The sequence below is a fragment of the Eulemur rufifrons genome, chromosome 2, assembly GCF_041146395.1.
Source record: "Eulemur rufifrons isolate Redbay chromosome 2, OSU_ERuf_1, whole genome shotgun sequence".
NCBI lineage: Eukaryota > Metazoa > Chordata > Mammalia > Primates > Lemuridae > Eulemur > Eulemur rufifrons.
Window position 1 is genome coordinate 21,464,660 of NC_090984.1, and position 19,472 is coordinate 21,484,131.

Consider the following 19,472-nt stretch of genomic DNA (forward strand, 5'->3'; position numbering starts at 1 on the left):
CAAACCTACCCACCAACCTTTAAAATTCCAGAGCGATTTGGGGCAAGTCTTTTAACTTCCTGCAACCTCGGTTTCCTCACCCATAAACGCAGGCCATAAGTACCCACCTCCGGAATGCCCGAGAATGAAAGGAGGGCGCGTGCGTGGGCAGAAACGGTGGCCCGCAGGGTGGGGACTCAGACCGGCCCCCTGTGCAGCCGGCTGCCCCCAGGTCCTGCCAACCTGACTCCCTGGCTTCGAATTTCAACACCCAAAATCTTCAGACTCAGGGGTGGGGAAGGGGGGTCTGTAGTTTAAAATAAAGTGGAATTAGCCTCTCATTAAAATGAAATATGTCACCTCTATCATAAATTGTCCTTCTCAGCTGCAGAAAAAGGTCCATTAACACATTTTTTTTCCTTCTCCAAATGAGGCGAGAGTGGATAGGTTTGAAAATCCCTGTGGACGGTGAAAAAGCTAGAAAAGCCCTCTTTCCCCCCACCTCTCGTTGCCCCCCAGCAGCCAAAAAATCATTGTAATTATCTGTCTGGGAGCAGGCTGGGGAGAGCGCCTTAGCACGGTTCGTTAAGGCGCTAATTAGCAGGAACCGCTTCAGCTCAGGGCCTAGGGGCCCGGGGAGTGGGCTTCAGTCTCTCCCTCCCCTCCTGCCATCCCTTGCCTTCCACCCACTCAGCCTCACCTGGTCTGTGGGCGTTTGCTCTCAGTGACACCTGGCTGGGAGCTGAGGAGGGTGTCCCCTGTGGCCACACAGCAGGGGCTCGGGAAGGGAGCAGAGGGGGCTGCAGAGAGGCCAGGGAAGGGGCTGCCCCAAAGGAAGCCTCAAAGCCCAGGTCCCTACAGTAGCCCTACCCCTCGAGGCCCCAGTCTCCACATCTGAGCAATGGGAGGCAGGACCATGTGACAGCTAAAGATCCCGGGGCCCTGGAGGCCTTGGGCCACACTGAACACAGCATGGAGCAGCAGGGTGTGGGGGCAGGGCTGCCGGGAGCTCAGAGAACTTTCCATGCCAACGGTGCAGCCATGTGACCCACACTTAGTGAACACCCACTGTGCGCCAGGCGGGACTGGACTGACTCACTTAACCTTGACACAACAGCCCCATGACACAGGCGCGATCCCCACTTTACAGCTGAGCAGGCTGGTCGCAGTGAAGTTAAGTGACAGTGAAGTTAGGTGAGATTGGACCGGAGCAGGCCAAGCTGTGCCCACCCCCTGAGCCCCACCACCGCCCTGGAAGTGCACCCAGGCCAGCCCCCAACTCCAGCCGCAGATCCCTCCCCACATGGGAAGCTGCAACACAGCCACCCTGGGGTCGGGACGACTGTGACCAGGGCGCAGTGACGCGCAGGCCCGGGCAGGATTTTGAGGATATGAGTTCTCCCGCAACCTCACTGCCCTGGAAACCCAGTCTGGCCGGAGAGGCCAAGGGCCCTAGCTGAAGTCACACAGCACGTCAGGGCCAAGCTGGGATTAGAACCACACCTCCCACCGCCTGGGGTGGGGGTTCAGGTGCAATGTGTCTCCTGAGAGGAGCAGAGCCACAGGCCCGATGCTCATGTCATGGGTCATCCTATCTCAGGGAACTGAGGACAGCAGCACTTCAGACCTAGAAGGACCAGTCCCCAACCTGCCCCTCCCTCCACCAGGCATTCCCTCACCAGTCTGCTCAGCCATAGCCTTCAAGCTCCCACTTGCATCCTGCTGACAACAGCAAGCTCACCTCCGCCAAGGCAGCCCGCCCATCTTAGCTCCAGTTGAGATCCCCCTCCCTGCACCTGGCTCTGCCCTGGGGCAGGGGGTGCCCAGTGCAGGCCAGAGTTTAGAGGCACGGGTCCACCCCTCAGAGATTTCTGGGCAGCGAGTACAGCCCCAGCCTGCCATTGTCCAGGTTGCAGGCCCCAGTCCCTCCTGCCTGCCACCTCCTGTTAGTGTCCCTGCGGGCCTAGGTGGGGCCCAGGGTAGAGCACCAACTGGTGGGTGGCTGAAGGCCAGTCCCCAGCACTCTCTGAAATGAGACGACTTGGGTAAGTCCCTGGCCCCAGTCGCCCTGGTAGTGTGGGCCCGCCCCACCCAGCTCCGGACGGGGGCCCTCACAGTAGGCATAACTGAGCCACCCAGCCATCCCCTCCCTTATAGCACACTCATTGCTCCTTGTAATACAGCCTCCCACCCCTGTGCTGAGGCTCTCCAGCGCTCCTGCCCAAGCCTGTGCCTCTCTAGACACGGACCAACATCGTGGGGGCAGGTCTCCCGCGTGCTCATGGCTGAAGAGTTAGTTTCCTAGCTGTGAAAATATCTCCCCACCAGCTTGCCTGTCTCTAAGGTTGGCCTTGGGCCATAGGCCAAAGGCGGGAGGGTCTCCCCCAAACCCTGGACAGCAGCACCACCCCACAGCCCCCCAGATGCGCAGTCCCAGGCCTCTGTCCCTCCATCAGCGTCGCCACCATGCCCTCATTAGTGCCGCCGCTACCCCGGAGGCCCAGGCCTGGTGAGTTACAGCCCATCCCTCCCTCCCAATGTCCTCGCCGCCGCCTCCACGGGCCCATATTATGGCATACACATCTGTCAGCCTGTGGCCGCCACCGCCACGGCTGTTTCCAGGGAGACAGACTCCGTTTATGACATTATCAAAAAGTCGAGCCCCTCCCTCCCCCTCCTGGGCCCTACCCCCTCCTTTTATGGGTTCGGAGATTTGGGCTGTAAATATCACCACATGTCTTCCCTGCAGATTCTAACGGGGCCTGAATGCGTTGCCGTTCCCGAGGTTACTGCAACCACGAGCTGGCAGCCTCAGCTGCTTGGGCGCATTAAGGCCTCACTCTGATGGCCCCCAGCCACCTCCCTGCCACGCCCAGGGCCTCGGAGAGTCCACAGCCCACTCCCCACCCATGTGTCCTCTCCTGGCCTGCAGACAGACTCTGCTCACAGTAGAGGTGGTCTGGGGGACAGGCCACGTGCCCTGGGGCTTTAGCAGGAAGGAAGGAAGGAAGGGAGCTGACCCTGGCTACGCCCTCACCCGGGCACCCCAACATGGCAGGCTCTTTCCATACCAGCCACCAAGTCCTTCTCCCAACAGGTACACAGGGAGCTGGTGTTACGGGAAAGGACCAAGGCTCTGTCCAAGGTGGCACAGCTGGTTTGAGGCAATCTAGGATTCGAACCCAGATCCTTGGACTACAAAGCCCCTTCCACCACAGCCCCGGCCCCAAGGCCCGGAAGTTCAGAGCTGACACGGTCTAAGTGTTTTACGTGTTTTAACTAACATAAGCCTCACAAGGCCCCGTGAGGTCAGCACTGCTAATACATTCACTGTACGGACAGGACACTGAGGCTTCGCCAAGGCCACCCAGCTTCTAGGTAGAGAAGCAGGATTCAACTCAAAGCCAGGCAGGCTGGCCCCAGAGCCCGGCTCCAAGGGCTCCACTTTAGAGCGGCCTTCCAGCCCGGCCGGGTGAGGCGTGCCCCTGCCTCGCGGAGACTCAGCGCCTTCCTCGAGCCCCCTTGCAGAGCCGGCCCCCACTGCCACGGCCACACGCGAGGAGGAAGCCCGGGCACCGCCGGGCCTGACACATTGTAAGTGCTCACCCAGCCTTCCCTCGACCCCACCCTTAATTACAGGGGGGACAGTGAGGACCACGTGTTTACAATTTAGTCAGCCACCAAGCGGGGGACAAGTGCTACGTGGTGGTATTATTATTGCCATTGTTATCACGGTGAGGGTCTGAGCCCACCGCTGTAGGTAGCCTTCTGACCTCACAGCCCACGGGAGACACACACACACACACACACACACCCCTCACGCACTCTCTGCAGGCCTATGTCACTGTATCAGTGTCCTAGCGCTGCTGTAACAAATCACCACAAATTTGATGGCTTAAAAACACAAACAAATTTGTAAACAAAAATTTACTCTCTCACAGTCCCTGAGGCCGTAAGTCCAGAATCAGTTTCACTGGGCCAAAATCAAGGGTTGGGAGGGGAGTCCCCTCCATAGGCACCAGCGGGTATCTGTTCCTGGCCTCTTCCAGCCTCTAGTGACCGCTGGCCTTCCTTGCCTTGGGGCCGCATCTCCCCAGTCTCTGCCTCTGCGGTCACACCTCCTCCTCCTCCTGTAGTCAAAGCTCCTTCTGCCTCCTCTTACGGGGACACTGCTGAGTGCATTCGGGACCCACCCAGACAGTCCAGAATAATCTCCCCATCTCAAGATCCTTCATTTAGTCACACTGGCAGAGACTTCCCATGTAAGGCAACTTCCAGGGGTTCCGGGGATCAGGGCCCGGGTATCTTTGGGAGCCATTATTTAGCCCACCACGGTCACCAGCGACCCACTCGACACCCCCCCACAACTATCAGGCACATGTCCCCAGCTGCGTGCCTCGTTATACCCCCGCCTGAGGCTGCCGGCTGCCCATCCTCAGTGGCGCTGCCCCATCTTGCCGGCTGTCCAGGCTAAAACCCATGGGGCCAGCGCTTCCTCTCACCCCTGCGGCTGAGCCACCATCAGCAAATCCTGTTGGCTTTACCTTCAAAGTCCACCCAGAATCTGTCCACTTCTCTCCACCCCACGGCCACCACCCTGGTCCAAGCCACCATCTCTCTCCTGGGCCCTTGCGACAGCCTCCCCCAGGGCTTCCTGCTACTTCCCTGCCTCCCACAGCGTCCTCAACATAGCAGCCGGAGGGACCCTTAACACCCACGGCAGAGCACGTCACTACCCACAGTGACCCCTGCCTCACTCAGAGCAAAAGCCAAAGCCCTCACGGGGGTCTGCAAGTTCTGGCCCCGTTTGCTCCCTGACAACAGTTCCTCCCCCTCTCTCCCTCCCGCACTTCTCCACCCATTCTGGTCCCCCGACTTCCCCTCGCCCTCTCCCTCCTGCTCCTCCTCCTCCCTGGCTGTTCCTCACTCAGGCCAGGCACACCCCCACCTGGCCCCCACCGCAAGGCCCCGCCCTCAGGCCTTTACCTAAAAGTCTCCTTCTCAGCCAGGCGCCCCCACCCCGTTTCCTGTGCCTCCCTCCCCACGGCCCTTTCCTCTCCTTCACACTGCCACCGTCTCACACAGAACCTGTTTGCTTACTCACCTGTCTAATGTCTGCCTCCCCTCCTAGAACGTGAGCATCACATGGGGCCTAACACAGTGCCTGGACCACCGTGCCCAGGGACTGCTCATCCGTTCACCCGCCCCACGGCGGTCACTCAGCCAGGCACTGAGGAGCTACTGGGCCCAGCGTGAACCAGACACAACCCTGACAAGGACCATCCCGGCGGCGTTAAGCACAGTGCTGGACCGGGAAGCCCAGAGCACCACACGAGTTAAGAGGAGGGAGGGACCAACTCAGCCCAGGGGGACGAGACAGCCATACTGAGAAGGGCTTTGAGGGATAGGTAGGAGTTCACCGGCTGGATGAGAAGACAGCTCCACACCTGGCAGGAGGAACAGCAGGTATAACAACCGGGAACAAGGCTGTGTGCTGTGTTCTTGGGACACAGCAGAGCGCAGGAAGTGAGGCCAGCAGGTTGAGCAGGGACGAGGTTTGAGGGCCTGAGACAACAGGCTAGTGGTGGGGGGAGGGCAAACTTTTCCCTGTGGGCAATGGCAGGCCACCTAAGGGGACACAGGGCAGGTGTGTGAATGTGGAGGCTCCTCATCTCACTCGGCCAACACGCAGCCCGGATGCGGGGAGGAGTGGGGTATAGGGTCCACCCACCATGCACACCAGGGTGAGGGGTTGGCAACTCCCCCAAACTGTGCCTTCAGCCAGGAAGCAGCTCAAGCCACAGTGCCATCATGGAGCCCCCAGTATGCCCAGGCCCGGGCTGGGAGTGACCTTGGGGGAAATTAAACCTGTTTACAGCACAATAGCAGACTGCAGGTGCAACGCAGCCAGGGCACAGGAGTGCAGGAGGGGCACTATGGACTGAATTGTGCCCCCCAAAATTCAAATGCTCAGGCCCTACCCCCAGTGTGACGTATTTGGAGGGAGGAAGTAATTAAGGTTACATGAGGTTGGAAGGGTGGAACCCATGCGTGCCCCACTCCTCCCTCTTCCCTCTCTCCCTCCCTCTGCCCCATCAACCTGCCACCCCAACGGCAGCAAGAAGGCGGCCATCCGCAAGCCAGGAAGCGAGCCCTCACCAGCACTCAACCACACTGGCACCCTGATCGCAGACTTCCAGCCTCCAGAACGGTGGGAAAATAAATTTCTGTAGGTTAAGCCACCCAGTCTGCGGTATTCTGTTACGGCGGCCTGAGTGGATTGACAGTGAAGTCAAGGAGAGCTCCTCGGAGGAGACGAGGCTTTGAGCCGTACTGGGTGCCAGGCCCTGGCGGCCTGCAGCTCCCCACATAGTGGGCCTGGCCAAGGCCCCCTTCATCTCGCCTGCAAACCCTCAGCAATTTGGGGGGAATTTAATTCCTGGGACCAGGGGTAGGAGGCTGGAATTTTCTGGCTCCCGAGCACTGGATTGCAGCTTTCCCCTCCTGCCTCCAGCAAAGGTAGCTCAGCCAGGCTGGAGCCAGCCAGGAATCTACGCAAAGGCCTCCCCCAGCCCAGCTCCCACCCCTAAGGGGGCTGCTTGGAAGTGGGGACTGGGCTCAGCTCTGAATGGCAGAAATGATCAGGAATGCAGAGAGAAGGTCTATAAATAAATACACATTTTCATAAGATATGTTTAATTAAAGTGGATTAAAATTAATTTGCTTTAAGAAAATTAGAAGTGCCCTAGAGGATTTCAAAAGCAGGCCAAGAGTCCCTGAATCCAAAGGCTCCTTAGAAGGGCCTGGGTGGGGGCCCATTTCCTGCACGTGGCTTCCTTGGGCGGCAGCTCACACCTACACAGTGCTCCATGCACCGCCAGGCTTGCTCATATGGGGAAGGCAAGCATGACCGGCCCTATTTTGCCAGGCAGAAACTAAAGCCCAGAGGGGGTAGTGACTTGCCCAAGGTCACACAGCATGTCTGAGGCCGGCCCAGTGGGAAGCTGCTGGTCTCTTCTGCCAGCCCCGGGCATTTCATTCATGCTCGACACACCAAAAGCCCCTCGCCCTCTGTGTCCCCAGCCTGAGCCACTGCCTCCCGGGTTCCTCCCATCTGCAGGGTGGTAGCCCTGGAGCTGTGACAATCTGGCTCCTCTGAGGCCCAGAAAAGAGAAGGCGGAGGGAAGCAGCCCGGGGGGTTGGGGACAGAAGCCAGAAAGGGAAAGGACCCGAAATCAACAAGCATTCCAGAATTTTAAGCAGTTTTTGGAGGAAAACGAGGAGCAGGTTCAGCTGTAGCGATTTGCTCCAGGGGAAAATTATGTTCCCGCGCTCTATTATACAGAACAGAAGGAACATTTGGTGGGTTGAATACTTGTTAATTTATTTCTCTGTTTGTTAATGGGCCCAACACACGCGCATGCTTGAGTGTGCCCACTCTGGCGTGCACGCGCACACACACACACGCGCGCGCACACACACACACACACACACACACACGCTCGGGCGGCAGGAGGCAGCGGCACTGGGCTCCCTGCTCCTGGGATTTCCTGCCACCTTCCTAGCCAGTGTCACTGAGGTTCTTGCCTTCTCCTCTCAGGGCCAGGGGTCTAGAGAAAGGCCATGTGCGGTTTAGGGACTGAGGTGAGCCCCTCAGTTTCCTTATCTGAAGAATGGGCTGGCAGTGAGATGACCCAACACAGGAGGGCAAAGCTTTTGACCTTGGAGAAGAGTGACCCGATGTGAGAAGTTGTTTTGAGAGCGTCTGCAGGCATGCAAAGGTCCCTCTCCCTGCCACCATGCTAATCCATTCTCTCCACACACAGGTCACAGCAGGATTTGAAAAGCACAAATCAGGTCCCGTCACTCTTCTGCTTAACACACTCCACAGCACCCGCACCCCACCTCACCCCCATCTCCCTCAGCAGGGCCTCGAGCCTCCCTCTCCCTCATTCCCCACCCGCCAGGTCTCCAAACACACCCAGCGCCCTCCTCCGTCCAGGCCTTGCCACTCCTTGTCACCTGCCTGGACCCGGGTCAGAGGCACCGAGCCCGAGCCACTCCCGATTGCCCTCCCGGTCTCATCACAGGTGAGTTTTCCAAACTACCTGTTGGGCTCACCGTCATCCCCACAGGAACGGAAGCGACCTGAGGGCAGGGCCTAACGTTCTAGGTGCTGCATCCCCAGCACTGGAACAGCCCCTGGCGCCTGGCAGGCGCTTCATCAACGCTTGATGGGCGAGTGAGTGAATGGCGAGGTCAGCTCCAAGCCAGAGGGCAGTGGTGAGAAGGGGTCAGAGTCCCTGTCCCCAAAGTCTCCTGCCGCAGCCTCTGAAGGGCCTCAGCACCTCCTGCTCCCAGGAAAGGGCGCAGTGTCTGCAGCACGGGCCCTGTCCTCTGGACCCCGCCGTGAAGCAGCTGCAAGGAACAGACGGACCCAGGCCTGAGTCCCGGCCCAGCCACTCGTGCGACCTGCTTCAGTCCTCTGAGCCTCTGTTTACTCATCCGTACGAAGGGGATCACCAAGGACTCACCTCCTGGGCCGCTGTGTGGGTGAGTGAGATTGTGCTCTCAGAAACAGTGACGGTGAGACAAACCCATCTCTTACAGACGGGACTGCCCAGGGCGCCACGGTCACCAAGCGGGGAAGCTAGAACCCACATGCAGGAGTGTCTGGCTCAGGACCCGGCGCTTTTTCTCTGCACTGGACGTGCCCCGCTGGGAGTGGGAAGCGGATGCAGGAGGCCTGCCTCAACTTCCACGTTCGGAGTGCAGGCTGACCTCGTGCCGCCTTCCCCCCAGGTTCGCTGTAAAGACACTTTAGGAGGCCGGCACAGCTGGCCATGGAGCTCAGTGCTGCCTGGAACTAGGGAGACAGGCAAGGGAACTAGAGAGGGGGAAGCTGCCCAAGCCGTGATGGGTAAACTGAGGCATGCTGAGAGCCAGTCTGCAGGAGCCTCCCTCGGATGGTCTGAGGGGTGTGCAGGCCCGTGTCTCCAAGACATCAGGGAAGAGCTGGGCAGGGGAGGAGGAACTAGCATTTAGCAAGCACAGCCCCCACCCCAGCAGGACCCAGAAGGCCCTGGGGGCTCTAAGGACAGATGCGGGGCCCACTCGAGCCCACTCGGACCAGCCTGTGGGTTGGAAAGTTGTCACTGAAGGTCCGGAGGCCAGAGGTAGGGCTGCCCTGGCAGGGCCCCTGCCCAGCGCCTGGCTGACGAGGGATCGCGCTGCAGGGAGCCAGGGTGCCTTCCCCTTGCAGCCAGCGCACATTAAGAATTATTCCTCTTGCGAGCAAACAATTTGTTACAATATCCACCGCGCACTTTTCCCGGCTGGGTGCCCTCCCATACATCCTGAATTAATCCCGGAAGTCACTCCATTCATTTAGGACATGCCTGAGTGTGCCTCTTCTTATATTAGGGAAATTTTTCATTGTTTTGAGGAGCTCATAGGTTTTAATTTGGGGCTGAGATTTTAAAGCCTCTCTCAGTGGCTCAGAGGCATGAGTAGGCTATGGCTGGGAAGACCCCCTGGGTCTCCAGACCCAACAGAGCCTGGTGGGAGCCCCCAGACCCCAGGGAGTGGGAGCAGGGAACCAGGGACTGCAGACCCCAGTGCCGTATGGCACCGGGCCACACCCGCACCTCCCCGAGAGAGGCAAAGCCAAGGAAGACTGCGTGTCTGGGTGCAGCTCGACTGAACCTGCCCAGGGAATTCCGGGGGGTCATCACCTCTAAAAACCACAGCCCTGGGGGGTAGCGTGGGGCCATGAGAGAGCATGAGGTTTGGAGTTCAGCTGTGAAACATGACCCGGGGCGGGGGAGTCATTCGCCTCTCAGGGCCCAGCTTCCAACTCCTTAGCACGAGGCCCCCGAGCCAGCCCCTCTCTGGGCCGCTGTGCAAATTGCTCAGAGCAAGTCTGACTCAGGGCCTGGCACACAGGGTGCTCCATAAGGGTACGTCTCCTGGCCCTCCCAACCTTCATCTCCCTCTCTCGGCCCTCAAGCCACCAGAGCCCCTGGTCCCTTCTGGCTGAAGGTTGCCCCAGGCTGGTCTCTACAGGTGAGGTCCTGCCGGTCTGGGCAGCTGCCACCAGCCTCCTCCCAGGCCTTGCACGAGGCCTTCATACCTCCTACCTAAAACCTCGGAGCACAGGGAGTCCTGTCCATGGACCCTACGCTAAACCCCCGCCCTCCCCATGACCCCCAGGTGAGGCTCTATGCTGAGATGCAGGCTGCTGTCCCTCTGCCCTACCTCAGGAGGCAGCTGTCCCACCCGCAACTCCTGGTCCTTCACCCTGCCCAGGGCTCCAGGGCTGGGACCTCTCTGGGCTCTGACATCCCACCCCCACCCCTGCCACCAGCTGCTCTCAGGCAGCCTCATCCTGTCCCAAATATCCTATCCGCTTGCTCCTCCCGCCTGCTCTTTGCTCCCAAGCAGACAGCTCTCTGCCACTCTCTGCCACTCTGCCACTCCTCCCGCCCCAGTTCCCCAAATCTTCCTGAACTCTGAGGACCAGATTCCTCCAGGAAGCCCTTCCTGCCTTCTCCAGCCCTTATCGCCTTCCCTGTCCTGAGGCCCATAGCATTTCTCCTTGTCTCTCTGACATCATCTTGCTACCCAAAGGCAAGGACCATGTCACCTACTCATTTTGAGGCAGCCAAGCCCAGCAAATCCCACTGGGTATTCAGGATGACACGAGCTCATCAAACGGTGAAGGAGGAGGCTGGGGAGGACTCCCACTGATGAGTACACATGCCCTCGAGGTAGGTATTACTGTGGCCATCGTGCAGATGGGGATACTGAGGTTAAAAGAAGTGAATCACTTTCCCAAGCATCAGGGCCAAGATGGAACCAGCCCCACCAACTGGTGCTATTAAGGCACAGTCCACAAATCCATGCTCCACATACACGAGCACCAGCCCTGGGCCCAGCAGGTTCCCACAGCCATCCCATCTGATCCTCACCACCCCTCAGGGAGGTCATCTGTGCCGCTCAGGAGCAAACGGAGGTCCAGAGAGGCTGAGTCACTTGCTCAAGGCCACACAGTAAGTGGCAGGGCTGGGACTTGAATCCACATTCTCTCAGCTCCCACCTGGTCAGGGCACCATCCCACCCCTGGGTCTGTAGGACCCACCTTCCCCTCCCTGGTGGCCCACCCTCCCCCAGGCTGCTGGACAGCCCCCTCCCTCTTCCCAAGCCCAGGACCCCGGGGAGCACCTGCACGGTTGGTTGACCTTTCGCAGGGGCCAGGCGCTCACCGTTCTGGGTATTTACACAGACGGCCTGGGCCATGCGGCTCCCAGAAAGTAGGCCACGCAGGGCAGCGAGGGGGGCGGCAGGTGTGAGCTGCAGACGCTCCCGCCACCCTCCACACTGGCTGGACGGAGGAACCGCCTGTGGGCCACCTCTTCAAATGACACTGGCGAGTGCCGGGGCAGCCCCGATCAGGGCCAGGTAACCGCCTGGGCTGCCCGCTGAGGGGAGGGCCTTGGCCAATGCTCCCTCCAACGCCTCTTTGCTTAGTGACCTGGAGAGCCCCGGAGGACATGGCCTCCTTCTAGTGAGAAATCCTCGCTGCACAGAGGGTCACCTCAGTTCACTGAGCCGCCACTTCCTCATGTGTAAATGGGTGGTCACAGCTGCCTCCCAGGTACGTGAAGACGGGAGAGCACAGCTGGGCACTCTGTGCACAGTGGTTAATCCCGGCAGGACCTGTGGCTGCACCTCTCCTGGGATACCTGACACTCAGCTGCCAGTGGGACGGATCCCAGAGCCTCCAGGAAGCCAGCTGGGTACACTGGGTGGGGGCGCCAGGCTGACAGGCAGGAGGACACACCCAACAGACAATGCCACCACCACACCCAGGAGAGCGGGCTCAGGGTAGCAGAGCTGTCCCCATCCAGAGCACATGGTCCAGGCCACGTCCACCGCTGACTACTGCCATTGGGGGGAAAGATGGGGGAGCCCAGCAGAAGTGCTCCCAAGAGTGGATGGGGTGTCACAAAGTGGTCAGACCGGAAGGGGCTCCAAGCATGGACAAAACTGAGAGCCAGGCGGGGCATGAAGCAGCCCGCTGCTGGGAGGAGCCAGGGCGGGCATGCAGGCTGTGGACGGAGGGCTGCGGGCTACTCAGGTGGGGTGGGTAGCCCTTCCCGTGCCACCCTCCACCCCGACTGCCGAGCGGAAAAGCCTTGCAGCTTCATCCCGGTCACATACAAGCCAGGGTGCCGTCCCCAGCGTGCCACCTCCCTGTCAGCAGCTCCGCTCCACTCCAAGCCTAGCTCAGCCCTTTTATTATTCAGAAGAGCCTCTTGATTGAAAAGGCCTCGAAGGCATCTCACAAATAAGAATCCTTTAATTGGGAAGTTGTTAACTTCTCAAAGAGGAATTTTAATTTTGCTTCCCCAACATCTCCTCTCCCCAAAACCTGCAGACTAAACACAAAGGCTAAGAAAGCCAAGTGGCGCCACCGCCCTTCCCCACACGCAGGGCGGCCCGGGGAGCAGCGCAGGAGAGGTGACACGCTGCCCCACGCCGCCGCCCAGACCCCCAGGTCCCCGCTGACTGTGAGAGGCATCCTGCCCTCCCTGTGGGCCCACCTGCTCCACGGCCCTCCTCACCTCCCAACACACAGCGCCCACACTCAGAGCAGGGTGGCAAGTGGCTAAAGGACTAAAATGATGACAGACCCACCCTGCCCAGTCGGGGCCACCACATCTTCAGGGTTCCCAGAGCCTAATGTTCAACGAACAGCCCCCAAGCCCCTCTGCGGCTCCCTGTCACACTCTCCCATAGCTGACCCCTCAGAATCATATTTATTGAGCATTTACTATGTGCCAGACACTGCTCTAAGCCCCTCACGTGCCTCGGCCTACTTGATCCACTCCAGGTGGATGCTATTATTGCTCCCAGTTTGCTGATGGAGAGACTGAGGCCCAGAGAGCTTAGGCAGGTTGCCTAAATTCACACCCTTAGCCAGTAGCAGAGCTGGGACTGGACCCCACCCGTGGCCTGCGTGCTCCTTGAGGGCCAGGGCCATGACCATCCCAGCTCTGTGTCCCCGGGGACAGCTCAGAGCCCAGCACACACTGCACTTGATAGATCTGTGCAGAGTGAATAATGGAAGATGAACAAAGACAAAGCACTTTCCTATTCATTCTCCCCTTTGAGCCGAGCCACGGGCCTGTGACAAAAGCAGGCAAACAGGACAGTCCCCAACTCAGTCAGGTAGACTGAGGCCCCGAAGGAAAAGCCACTCCCCCAGGGCACCCCGGTGAGAACAGGGGAGTCCTTCCTCCTAGCCCACTATACGTCCCTGCCTCTCAGCCCCGGGGACGGGAGTCACGCAGTTGCAGTACACACCATCTACCGCGTTCCTGCGCCTGGTTAGCATTCGGGCGGGGACAGGCCTCGGAGAAGCCCTGGTCCCGGCCCTGGCGTGGGAATCTCCTCTCTGTGTCCCGACAGCGTGGGGCGGCCTCAGTAGTCCACGGGAGCATCTCACGCCCTGAGTCGCTCACAATGGCCAAAGCCGCCCTGGGACAGTCCGCTGCTGTGAAAATCACAGCGCTCGTCGCCTGTTAGGGGTTGAATTGTGTCCCTCCAAAAACTATATGTTGAGGCTCTAACCCCCCAGAACCTCAGAATGTGACCTTATTTGGCAACTGGGTCATGGCAGATGTACTCAGCTGATCGGGATGAGGTCACACCGGAGCAGGGTAGGCCCTTCATCCAGCATGACTGGTGTCCTAAGCAGGAGCAATGCGGAGATGCAGGCTCAATCGTTAAGTGCTGCACGGAGAGCAGCTTGGCGATTGGCGCCAGGGAGAACACCGCGTGCGAGACACAGGGTAGACAGGCCTCTGTAAGCCAAGGAGAGAGGCCTGAGCCAGAGCCTCCCTCGCAGCCCTCAGGAGGGACCAGTCCTTTCCGGCCTCCAGGCTCTAGAGCTGTGGGACGACAAATGTGTGTTTAACCACGCGGTTTGTGGTGCTGTTACAGCAGCCCTGGCAAACTAATACTCCCACAGACCCGGGTTCCAGAGCACACTGGGCCCTGCACCAGCTCTGTGACTCTCGACAAGCCCCTGCCCCTCCCCAAACCTTGGTTTGTTCAAATTATCCCCAGGACACTGCTTGGCACGAGGTAGGGGCTCCACAAATGCCTGCTGGAGGACGAGGAATGACGACATCCGTCTTCCACACGGCCATAGGATGCAGGAGATGCAGGGTGGGCTGTGTTAACGCCCCTGCCACCCTCGCTGCCAGCTGCACCGCAGACACACGGGGGGCTGGGTAGTGTGGCCACAGCGGCCCTTAGTGTGAGGGAGGCGCGTCTGCCGAGCCCTCCGCCCTCCACGCCATCACCCCTTTAACGGAGGGCTGGGGATAACAGCAAGAACAACGCACTGAGGAGGCCCGGGCAGGCGGAGGTGGAGGGAGCAAGTTCCCGACGTGCCATCCCGGAGTCCCAATCACATGCCAGGCCCCACCCTGGGCCTGGGGGGTGGGAAAGGAGAGCTCCCCTGCCCCGGGTGGGGCCTGGCCCCATCCACAGAGGTCTAGGGAGGCAGACCCAGCCCAGCCAGCACAAGGAGGAGCCACGTCAGAGCTGCATCCGAGGCCTCGGCTTCCTGGAGACAGCGAGATCCCTAAAGGCATGCAAATAAAGAGCAGAGGGCCACAATCTCGAGGACACCTGCACTCCCCCAGCACAAGTCTGGGCTGGGCCAGTGCGTCCCAACACGGCTGATCATCAAGAAGTGACTATGGGGCTTGTTAGTTGCCCAGATTCCTGGGTCCCCGTTTCAGTTCTGGATCAGGTCTGGGTGGACCCCAGAGGATCCTTGTCTCCAGTAACACCCCTGGTCCTGGTGCAGAGCCAAGCTTGGGCACCCCAGCCTACAGAGCTCCACGGTTTGAACAGGGTCCCGTTTGGGAAGAGCTTTGACAGTCGTGCATGGGGGTGGGGGTAGCACGTGGGCAGGACACGTGAGGGACAAGAGGATGTGGAGGGCAAAGATCAAGACAAGCTGAGGACGAGGAGGACAACGACAAGCTGGGGTAATGTGGTGGGATAGCTCATCGCAATCCGCGGGGCCTGGGAAGGACCAGACACAGGGCACACACAGCCATTCAGAGGGGCCAAATTGGGGGAAGAGTCAAGGAAGACATCTAGAAGAGGTGGGGAGTGGCTGGTGGTTAAGAACAGCATTCCAGATTGAGGTGATGGAAGGTGAAACAGAGCCTGGTTGGGGGGGGGGATGAGGAGCAGCATCACCTGTTGGAAAGGAGGGGGCACAGAAAGGGTGGGCTTCGGACAGATCAAGAAAGTCCTTGGATAATCAGGAGAAAGATCTTGGATTTCAACCTTAAACAATAAGGAGCCACTGAAGTTCTTGAGGAGGAGCATGACCTGAAGGAAGGCCTGTATTAACGACCACCAGGGCCGAGGCTGCTCCAGACTTGGCTCCCTCGGGGGAGGAAAGGGTGAGAGGATCAGGCCAGTATCAGCACCGCACTCCTTGCCCACAGCAGCCCCAACGAATGTCACCGAATGATGGTGCCAACCATGAGGCCATTTGGGAGGAGCAGCTGGGAAGGTGAGGTGGCAACAGTTTCTCCAGACTGGCACATCCAGAGCCCCTGTCTGCAAGGCTGAGTAACAGGTCCGCCCACCGGGAGGGAGCCCCCTGGCTGGCTTCCCCCCGGGCAGCAAGGCCCAGATTTCTTCTCTACACGATCTCGTCCAGGCCGAGGGGCTCCAAAACCCACCCAGATGCCGAGTGCTCCCACAACTGCATCTCCAGCCCGGTCTCCCCGCTCAGCTGCACTCACACTGTCCCCATGGGGACACCGGCACGGCAGACACCCCAGCAGGACTCTTGCTTGTCCCCTGCAAGCCAGCTCTCAGCCTCCGTACCTCGGCCTGGTCAAAGGTCCCAGCGCCCACCCTCTCCCAGGCCCGGATCTCTCCCACCGCCCATCCTTCCGCTGCCGCTTCAAAGCCTTCCACACTTGACCTGTCCCCGCCACACCCAGGCCCAGCCCCTCCATGGAGATCTCTCGTCTGGACTGATGCTGGGGTCTGCCAACTGGCCCGCCAGCTGTGCTCTCGCCCACCCGGCCCGTGATCCCGTCCCCAGCAGGCAGCGAGAGCAGCCCGCAAGCCTCAGACCCCTGCGTGCCTCTCAAACTCCCAGCCGGAGCCTCATTTCTCAGCCTCCCCCCACCGGCCGCCGTCCAGCCACAGACGCCCCTGTGCTGGTCCCAGCCCAGAGCCTGTCCAGATGTCCCCAGGGCCTGTTCCTCTGCTCGGGTCCCTGCTCAGAGGGCACGGGTGTCATCCAAGCGGCCTTTCCTGACCACCTGGCAGAGGGGCTCCTGGTTCACACTTGCTCCCTGTCTCGGCCTTATTTTTCTCTGGGGCATTTATGACTCCCCAACCTTGTATTATTAATTGACTTACCTGGTTTCTTCTGCCTGCTCTGGTGGAATTTAGGCTCCATGGGGGCAATGACGTGGTTCACCCATGGATGCAATCCTGGGCACAGAGAACCACGCCTGATGTGCACCTGGGGTTCAGTGTGTGGGGGGCAAAGGAAGGAGGAATGAACCGCTGAGCAAATGATGACTCCGGCAGCCTTTGTGCGGCACCTAGTGCATGCCCAAGGGAGCAGAGGGGCGACTCAGGAAAGACTCTGCCCTCAGAGTCCCCACGGTCTGTGGGGAGAAGCAACCCACACCATGCGTCATCCCAACCCAGGTGTGCACAAGGGAGGGAGCACTGGGGAGGGGCCACCAGCTCTGCTGAGAGGTCAGGGAAGCACCCCCAGCCTCCTTCCCTGGCCCTCCAGGGTCCCCGTCATGGGCCCCCAGCCACCAAGGGGATGGGGGGTGCCCCTCTGATCAGCCGTGCCGATCCAGGAGTCCAGAGACATTCAGAGCCGGCCCCTGCATCCCTCCTGCAAGGAGGACGCCTGGGCAGGGCTCACCAGAGAGCAGAGGGGCTTGGTTGAAACACCACTGACTCTCCCAGTGTTGGAGAGGTCAACAGCTGTGGCATCTGGGACCCCCAACCTTGCCTGCCCTCCCTCCGCCACCCTGTCCCTCCCCTCCAACCACTGCAGCACTAAAGGAGGGGACAGAGGAAGCAGGGGACAGCAAGGAAAAACCCGGGCTTCCTGCAGGAGTCTGGAGCTTTGCCGAGCCAAGCCCCAGCCCCTGGGCACGGCCTCCAGGGCTCCGTGACCAGCCCCAGCCCCCTCTGGCAGTCCCTCCCCCCACACACTCCCAACTCCCCTACCTCTACACCTGTGCTCAGGCCGGGCCCTACCCCCAGACCCACCCCAGACCTTTTCTGCCCGCCATAACCTACGTACACCACTTCGTTCATCCAGGCGTTATTGATAATGACAAAGCATTGGAAACCATCAAAACATACAACAGAGAATTGGTTAAACATGCTACGGCACACACAGGCTGAAACATTATGCCGCCATCAAAAATCACATTGTAGCAGAGTGTTTAATGATGGGAAAATGATCTTGGTATGGTATTAAGTGCAAAAGGCAGGTTAGAAAACAGTAAGTACAGCTTGATCCCAATTATGTCATAAATACATATTTTGTAAAAGACTGACGGGCTAAACACCCAAGTGCTCACATTTTTCTAAGGAGAACATACATTACTTTTTTATAACCAGAAAAATAGAACGTTTTAAAAGGACCTTCCAGACTTCAAGGCTCAGCCCAGGCATCGCCTCCTCCAGCAAGCCCTGCCTCCCCACCGCTATGCCCGCCGTGCCCCGTGCTGTCACGCCTGTGGGTGCCGCGTCTGCCTGGGCAGCGGGGAAGGCTGCTGCGGCCTCCTGGCCAGGGTGTGGGGGAGCCCGGATCACTCGGCCTCTCGTCACCCCGGCCACCTCTCAGACAACCCTGACCACGTCCTCTCCCACCTCCCTTCAGCAACTACAGGTTAAGCTGGAGGGCTCATTAGCTGCTCATCCCACCCAGAACCAACTCATTAGCAGGACTAGTTTGATGGAGATAACTGGGCTTCAGAGCGAAGCCTCGTGCCCGGGAAGGAAGTCCAGGTACCACACGCCACCAGCTTCCTGGCAGGAGAGCAGGGCCGGCTGGGCCTCAGCCACACTGTCACCCGATCCCGATCCCGCAGGAGACGGGATTCCAGGCCCGCTGCCCTGCTGAGCCGCCTTCTGCCTCTGAGAAGTGAGAAGGAGACGGCAGGCCGGCCCAAGCCCCCACCACGCCTTCCTTCTGTTTAGCAAAGTCCCTCTGCAGCCTTTGCGTGGGTCACAGGGGCCTGTCAAGAACAGGGGATGGGCCCTGATACAGGGGAAGGTGACTTGTCCAAGGTCACAGCAAGCCAGGGGTCCAGCCAGGCAGCAACCCAGGTCCCCCTCCTTCCCATCTCCTACCTCTTTGGGACATGCTGTGGCTCCTCCACAACCCCTCACATGGAACATGATGTGGGAGGGTCTGTCACCTCCCACATTCTGGGTGTCTTGCTCCTCATGATACAGTTCAAGAGCCCATCTGCTCTGTTCACAGAGAGCCAAGGTCACCTGGCTGCCAGTGCTTGTCACACGAACACACCTGGGGTCTGAGGAGCCTCATCCGGCCCTGAAGGTGTCTGGACCCACACGCTGGCTCTGGCGTGAAGCCCCATTATACCCCACACATCAGGGCCAGTGCCAGCCTCTTGGCAGTTTCTTGGACCCTGACTGTCTCAGTCCACGTGTTCCAGCTCCCTCCTGACCTGGAGTCAGGTACACATTTGGTCAACAGTGTGACAGGACCAAGGACAGAGCCCTGCAGTTCACCCTCAGAGACCTCCCACGCCACACAAGAACCCAGCAGCCAGCCCTGTCCAGGAAACCACGTCACCGGGAAGGATGCCCCAGGCTTCTGAGCTGGCTGCCTGGGCCCTGCCGCAGCAAGGGCCGGCAGGAGGTGGCACCACCAGAGCAAACCTCTTGGGCCTGACAGCGTGTTGGGAAGGAGAGACAGGGGAGCCCCCGGAGAGAGCGCCCTGCAATGGCCTCCCCTGGAGATCCCACGCCCCACGGTTCACACCACCCCCACTCTGCCCGGCGGCCCAGAGTGGCCTCTCACCTCGGGTTGGGTGGCGTCTGGGGAGCGCGGCGGGGCTGGGGTCAGCCTGGGCTTGACTCAGTCGCCCTCTCTGCCCATGGGCACTGCAGCTCAGGGCCTGCGGGCGCAGGAGGCTGTGGGGAGAAAGGAGACGGTTGAGACCCCGAGTGGGGCAGCAGCGGGTGGTCTGGGGTGCAGGGGGGCCACGTACACAAATGGGTCTGCTCCCCCGTGCCCCCCCAGCTGAGCAATAAATACCCATACATCTCCCCCCACACCCTTTCTTCAATGCAAAGACAGGATTAAGACAATACGAGTGCAGGTGGCGCCCAGAGGTGGCTACAAGCGTGATGGTGAAAGGGAAACTCAGGAA

At 59.8% G+C, this 19,472-nt stretch overlaps 1 protein-coding gene across 2 annotated transcripts in view; it reads right to left on the bottom strand.

Annotated features, from left to right (window-relative positions):
• LINGO1 (leucine rich repeat and Ig domain containing 1) overlaps positions 1–19,472 on the bottom strand; it is a 187,642-nt gene that overhangs the window by 147,554 nt on the left and 20,616 nt on the right. For both annotated transcript variants that reach the window (XM_069457183.1, XM_069457157.1), the window contains exon 2: positions 19,121–19,233. The gene's annotated coding sequence lies outside the window, so the exon portion shown is untranslated. The remainder of the gene's footprint in view (positions 1–19,120; positions 19,234–19,472) is intronic.